The sequence below is a fragment of the Solea senegalensis genome, linkage group LG17, assembly GCF_019176455.1.
Source record: "Solea senegalensis isolate Sse05_10M linkage group LG17, IFAPA_SoseM_1, whole genome shotgun sequence".
NCBI classification, from domain to species: Eukaryota; Metazoa; Chordata; class Actinopteri; order Pleuronectiformes; family Soleidae; genus Solea; species Solea senegalensis.
Genome location: NC_058037.1, coordinates 13,279,938 through 13,287,702, shown reverse-complemented (window position 1 = coordinate 13,287,702; position 7,765 = coordinate 13,279,938).

Below are 7,765 nucleotides of genomic sequence, written 5' to 3'. Positions count from 1 at the left end.
TCTAATCATAATATGAGATTTTCCCAAATTCATCCTGCGGGCTAGATTGGATCCGCTGGTGGGCTGGTTCTGGCCCACGGGCTGTATGTTTGACACCCCTGGGTTACAGAGGTTTGTCGGCCTAACGCTCACACAGTCAGGTCTGATAGTATTGCTTGACGGAGCCTGTGGTCAGATGAATAACGCAGCACACAAATAATATTATATTGTCTCTATTGACAAAGCCCAAACACAGGCAGAACAACAGCATCAACAACAACCAAAAAAAAAAAAGTTACACAGTGCAGCTTTAAGGCAGCGATCCATCTGTTTGCATGTGTGTGTAGGTTTTTCTGCACTTGTATGCGTGCGTGTGTGTGTGTGAGAGAGAGAGAGTCCCCCCTCCCTCCCCTCGGCTCAGGCCCATTTTGTTGTGTGCGCAGGGAGCAGGGGAGTTTGAAGGAGCAGATCAGAGGACACTGTAGAGGCTCACTGAGCACCGGGGTGAGATTAGCTCCCTCACAGAGGAATCAAGCTGACCTGGGAGGCATGCCATCAGAAGGACAGATGGATAAGAACTATTGACCTGCTGACCTGTATCAGATTCTCACTAACTCATGCTAATTCGCATGCAAATGGGTACAAATGCCTGCTTTGACTTTTTCCCTCTCATTCTCCTTGTTGATTTCTTTCCCCTCCACTTCTCTCTTCTCACTTTTTTTTCCCCACAAAATGCACTCTGCATACGTACAGACCCATAGAACCACCATAAATAGATACACACACACATATATATATATACACGGCATCACACAAACACATTCTCCCTTGTGGCGTGCCCTCATGGTGGTCGGTTGCACTTCTAAAGGCTTAATCTGTTGGTCCCACCTCCCTGGTTAAGAGAACAAAGGCCCCTCTCCCCTGACACAAAGGGAGCTCACACACCCTCACACACACGTCCGATTCCAGCCCCAGACGGACCACCCATCCCTGAAGACCATTGCCTCACACAGAGAGCGGGGAGACAGCAAAGGCAACTGCGTATCAATGACCAAGAGTGTCAAGGAACTCTACTCGCGTTGTTCAAGGCATTAAAGTCTCTCTCCCCATTTTCCCCCAGAATGGGCAGTTCACACAGTCTTTAAGGGCATTTTGTTTTTGTGCTAGAAAAAGGGGGACACCATGTTGAGGAGTCCGTAGAAGGCTTTGATGTAAAGGTTTTTCTGTGGTCTCTATGGTGGAGAGATTAGACCGTCTCACTCACAGAACACAATTATTGCTATTCTTTAAAGGGAAGAGTTGAATAGTCAGTACTTTAAAGAACTACCCCCATAATCACTTTAAAAGGTCAATATATGCTGTATTGGAAAATGTTAGTCATAGTTTGGTCAGTTTCCCATGTGTTTTTGCTAATTTTGTCTTTTTATGTAGACTGATGTCACAGGGAATTGTTGAATAATGATGACCAACACATTATATTTAGGAAACAAGCGTCCAAGTGTTTCTCAAATTTAACCCTTTGAACACCGAGCGTAATGCAGACACGTTTGCAAATGCGCACTTTGCGTCACCCCTTTTCCCGATGGTTTGTTCCATCGGGAAAATTCCAACGGTTTCTGAAAGATGAGAAGTCTCACGTAAAAGCCAACGTGGTTATTACGGTAATTTCACTCACGCTGTTGTAGGAATACCTCACTTTGTCACCAGAGAGGGTTGGAGAAACGCTGTAGTTTCCATCTCTTGGCCTGTTTTTGGACATTGAGACAAAGACTCAAACACATGTTGTTGAAAATGTATTATACTGACCAAATTTCACATTTAACACGCAAAATCTGGTGTTCGTGTACAACTACAGTGTTTTTTCTTCACTTTAAATTGTTAAATACTATTTTAACAAGAAGTAAATTGAAAATAACTTCCAGATATTGAAAGAAAAAAGTTCAGTGTTAAAGGGTTAATTAATTTATTTAGAGCTGAAACAATTACTCGATTAATCAATTACTACACTAATCGTCAACTATTTTGATAATCGATTCAGAGTTCTGAAGCTTTTTTATGATTAAAACAAGATTTCTGATCGTTTTAGGTTCTTAAATGTGAATACTTTCCAGTTTCTTTGCTCCATATAACAAAGAAATCATTCAAAGGGAATCAATTTGTTTTGTGGACAAAACAATACATTCAAGAACATCAGCATTTCCAGGTTAGACAAACACTGATCAAAGTTTTTTAACGTTTTCTGACATTTTATGGATCAAGCGTTACTCGATTAACCGATTATGAAAATAATCGTTAGTTGCAGCTCTAAAAACAAGCAAAAAAAGTCGAACATCTAAGCCTCAAAATGTCCGTCTAAATGGTAAAATCCTTAATTTCAACATTCTGTCGCTAAAATAGAAAAACAGGTTTGTCCCAGTAAGATATTGAACACGTGGCATTATCCTCATAACAATCCAGGATGGGAAAATTGACATTTGAAAACCATATACTGATTTATGTCATGTTTATCGTGTCGCTGCAACGTGTTGTCTTTAAAATCAGTTATTCAAATGTCCAGATACGCAACAGTCCCTATACTGTGTGTGATAAAACTGCCAAGTACAGCACTTCACACAGCCTAAACATAAGTCTTTACACTGCGACAATAACCTGCCTTTTATGTGGATGCATTCTTCCCAATGATTTCTATTGTTTTTTAGCTTATACGGACTCCAGTTATTCCTAAGACGTCCATGTGTATCTTAATGATGGAGGCGACCTTCCCAGCAGAGCTGTAGGCCACATATTCCCCCACGGATCACAGCGGTGTGTGCATCGGCCTTACCGCTCCATTGTCTGAGTAACTGCATTTGTTTGAGCTGAGCTTTCTTCTCGTTTACTCACAGCCTCCGCCGAGTTGCCAGCCAGATCTCCATAATCCGCAAACAATTATCATATTTGCCTCGGCGGACGACTCGCGTTTTTGTTTACCGATGTAAAATTAACAATTTACACAGCTGGGTTTGTAGCGAAACACCTTTCTCGGCTGGCAGCCGTCCACCTGGAGCTACAACAGGAGGGGCTGATGGAAGAAATAGCCAAGATATGTTCAAATAACCTTCAAAATGTCATAAATAAGACAGTAAATGCAGAACATAATGGGAATTTGGGGCTTTTTATGACTTTTTTTTCTCAAAATGAGTAGTAAACTAAGAATAAAATCATCAGAATAATATTTAAAACCTTTTAATCATTGAATATGACCATGTGACGTGTGATTATGACCCTTTACATCTATACTCTTTTCCAATTGTGTTTTGTTTTGTTGCTTGGTTGAATTCTTACAACTGAAATTGTCCTTGTGTGTTGTGAAAGCCGCTCTGAAAGTGTTTTAAAATGAGCAGCAAAGCAGCAAATCACTAAGGTTTGAATGTCCCCATTTCGATGCCCAGTGTTTGGCACACGTCTCAGCCCGGTGCTATTCTAGTATCTCGAGTTTCGTAAGAGTCCAAACCCGAGTGAAAACTCAAAAATAAATTGGCTGGGACCGTTTGGATTGTCATGAGCAGAAGTTCATTTTCCAATTTTCCTCCTAACACGATGCTGTCATTTCAGACTACGACAGCGTACTGGACGTTTGTGAATGACCAAATATCGGTCGTACTTTTACATTCTTAAGTGCGGGCTATTTAAATTCAGTGGGGCACACAACACTAGAAATTGTCTGCCACCTACAGACCAAAATAAACCATGTGTGTATTTGCCAATTCCATGTGGCCAACTGTAAGAGGCAAAAGGGTTTGGGCGACGAGTAAAAAGATTGCCAGCTACGCCGATTGTGCCAAGACGTAAATCTGGCTCGACCCATTTAGTATGCGGCTCCTTGAATCAACCAGGAGATCTGTTGCTTAGGCTTTGAGATTATGTAAAAACCTGCACTCACTCTGGTCCACTGAGCCACCACTGGCTGAAGTTTAGGGGGGAAAGGAAAGAGAGAGAGAAAAGGAAGTAATTGGAAATAAAGAAAGACAAGAAAATAGACAGAAACAAAGCAATAAGCGATTAGTGGATGTCACAACTGTCCTTATTCCACGTTCTCCCTTATATAAATGGAAAAAAACACACTCACTTTTCACACATGAACACTCTGGCTTCCTTCATGTTGTCTATTATTGCAGCAGCGAAGCCGAGCCCTGGTGACTCACCCTCGCATCGACTTAGTAATTGTAACAGAGAACTCATTCACCCTTAAGTGTTCATGACTGGTCATTTTAAATGACCACTGATTCACACACACATTTCCCCCTCTCCCCTCCATCCTTTAATCCTTGCCTTTTCTGAGTAGTAATGTTGTTCTCATGCTCTCAACTTCATCTCCCGGGTGAAATGTATGTGTATATGATGATGGTGGTGGTGGAAAATTGCAATCTGGCGTTGGTTGGTAGCTTAAGCCCCGTTTCCACTGGTTTGAAAAATCCCAAACAGCCACTAACATCTGGCTCTTGTCTGCAACGTAACAAACAAGACACAGAAGCGTAGACATTGTATTATTCTAAAACACTATAGATCTTTTTTGTGTGTGTGTGTCATTCAGACATTCTTAAAATGAAGAGAAGGAAATTGTGATTTAGGGAGATTTGAAACTATCAATGTGTGTCAGTTTTGGGGGTAAAGTTATGGAACAAACACAATGATTTGTATGATTTGCGAATTGTAATGTCTTCATTTCTGATTGTCTGGGTTTTTCCCTAACTGAAATAATGATATTCATTCATTCATAAATGTGGCCGTTAGAGCTGCAGCTAACGATTATACTCATAATCGATTAATCTGTCGAGTATTTTCTTGATTAATCGGGTAATCGTTCGGTCTATAAAATGTCAGAAAATGTAGAAAAATGTTGATTAGTGTTTGTCAAACCTGGAAATAATGAGGTTTTCCAATGTCTTGTTGAAATGACAAGACAAAATGATTCAGTTTTAATGATTTCTTTGTTATAGACACAAAAAACCCGTCATATCATCCCTTCTTGAATGCTGTATACTCTAATTTATGATTTCATTAGCATAAATTAGAGGAGATCAATATTTTAAACATATATTGATCAGTGTAATTGATTGTAATATTTTCTAAAAAGACAGATGAAGGGTTTGGACAGTTGCGTGGTGTGTTACCATGCATGTATAAAGAATGTGTGAGGTCTAAATAAGGAAATAATAAAGCGGTTTTGTAGCTGACAGGTTGTTTTTTTGGATGTTTCCTTCGGATCCAAGAGCTGGAAAAACAAGCCAAAGCAGAGTGCATCATTTCTGAAAATGAAAATCCCGTTATCCATCCCCGAAGTAAGATCACACATGTACTGTGTTTCCCCCCAAAATGCCAACATGTGCATAAGCATTATGTTTGCTATGACACTGCAGGAAAAGATTTGCAGTTTGGTGGATAAATAAAGGTTTTAAATGGGGCTGCTGGCGAGGACTCCTGCTGTTTACCATGACTTCCATCCCACACACTGATTCTTGGCCGAGTCTGCACCCTGAGAGATTGGAAGATTGATTATGGAGGCCAGTGTGGGTGTCTCATGTAAATACATGCTTGTCTTCATCCTCATCACGGGCCATTCCTCAATCCAAACCAATGAGCCAGACTTTCCAGGGAGCGCAGTCTGTTATTTTCTCGTCCAATTGCAGGGTTTTCGTGTCTTCGCTCTTCATATTCCCGTATAAAACGAGGTGATGGTGACATCTCTGTGTCCTCTAAATACGTCTGTGAAAGCGGAGCATGTGAACGCGGGACCACACAACCTCAGCTTCCTACAAAATGTTCTTTCGTTCGTTTTGTGCTTTTGACTATGTAAATATGATTTTCACTCTATGTTACTTGACAATAAGAGTCTAAACAGGCTGAACCTCCAGAAAATATCTGAAGCTACAATTTGTAATGAATTCTCCTTCTTCTGGCTTCTCCCTTGAGGGGTCGCTACAGTGGATCATCTGCCTCCATCTTGTCCTATTCCTTGTGTTTTCTTCTGTTACGCCAACTGTCCTCGTCAATGAACCTTCTTGGTGGTCTTCTTCTTTTTTATTTGATTTTATATACTTTATTAACCAGCCACACAGTGGTATAGTGGTTAGCACTCTCGCCTTGCAGCGAGAAGACCCGGGTTGGAACAAGGGCCTTTCTGCATGCAGTTGGCATGTTCTCCCCGTGTGTGCATGGGTTCTCTCCGGGTTCTCCGGCTTCCTCCCACAGTCCAAAAACATGCAATGTGGGGATTAGGTAAATTGGACACTCTAAATTGACCGTAGGAGTGAATGGTTGTTTGTCTCTATGTGTGTGTGGCCCTGCGATGGACTGGCGAACTGTCCAGGGTGTACCCCGCCTATCGCCCGATGTAGCTGAGATTGGCACAGCACCCTCCACGACCCTCGGGTGGAGGATAAAGCGGTAGATGATGACTGACTGACTTTATTAACCCATCCTCTACTAGGAGCCTTCAAGGAGGAGCAGCCTCAATAAGCAGTGGGGGTTGGGTGCCTCGCTCATGGTTACCTGGTGGGGACTCGAACCGACTACCCTCCGGTTACAAGCCAAGTTCCACTTTCCACTTGCCCTCCCTCGCTCTCTTTTCCTCCTGCTGGTGCCCTGCAGCAGCAGCTCCATCTTCAACATCCTTTGTCAAATATGATCACTAAATTATGTTGGTCTGAAAATTACTTAATTGAAGCTATTACTACTAATAAAAATGTGTTTAAAGCATTCTTTTGACAACCATCTCGACATAAAGAGCAACTATACACCATCTAAAAAGACAAAAGTCAAACAGGACAGGGCGATAACTGTAAAGCCTATAGGTTTGTTTTGTCTGAATATAGTTTTTTTTTGTTGGCTACAGTTAAGCAACTGGCTTTATAGGTTTTTACAGCCATATCATGGAGATAAGTCTACAATAGTGTTGATGTCAGGTGAGCGTTAAACGTGAAGGACGTCTGTGACACTTGATCTGCAGGACAGTTTCTTTCTTTATGAGCTGGAACAAAGTCGTTTCACAGGTAATGACTTTGTCGCTCTAATAAATCGTTGTGCAGTGTTTGGAACACACTACCGTTACATATCAGGGAAGCCAGCTCACTAGATATTTTTTAAAAGAAGACTTAAAACTTCTTGACTCTGAGCCTTTTCCTATTTTATTGCCAGCCTGTGTTGTATTTTACCGTTTTAAAAAATTTCAAAGTTAAAACATGGCTTTTACTTTTTGACTTTAGAATTTTTTCCTTTTCATTCCACCCTGTGTTTGTGTTTTATTGTTGTATTTGCTTTTAAAACTTTATTTTCCTTTTATTGTGAAGCACTTTGAGCTGCGATCCTTGTATAAAAGGTGCTATACAAATAAAGTTCATTCTTATTGTTATTATTATTATTATTGTAGTCTGCTTAAGTTAACCTAGTAGTTTTTGAAAAAGATCAGAGTTGCGGGGGAACGTCAAAAACCATAACCAAGCGTTGTGTTACCGATTTCATTTACATTAAAGTGCTTTATGTTTGCAAGAAGATGTCTTCGTTTTTTTTATTATTTGTTGCTCACTTTTGCTTTAAATCAGTGGAACAATCAGAGCGACTTCAGCACTTGGACTATTGCTGATACAATAGCCATACACAAAGTATAGGTGTGAGACTAGAGGGCAGTCTTTGCCTTTGTCGGGTAAATATTAAGCTGGACTGTGTGTGTTCCAGTGATTTATTCAGCACCCTGCTGTATGCCATGTAGTGGCTGGACACCCTGCTGGCCGCAATGACAGGCTCCATA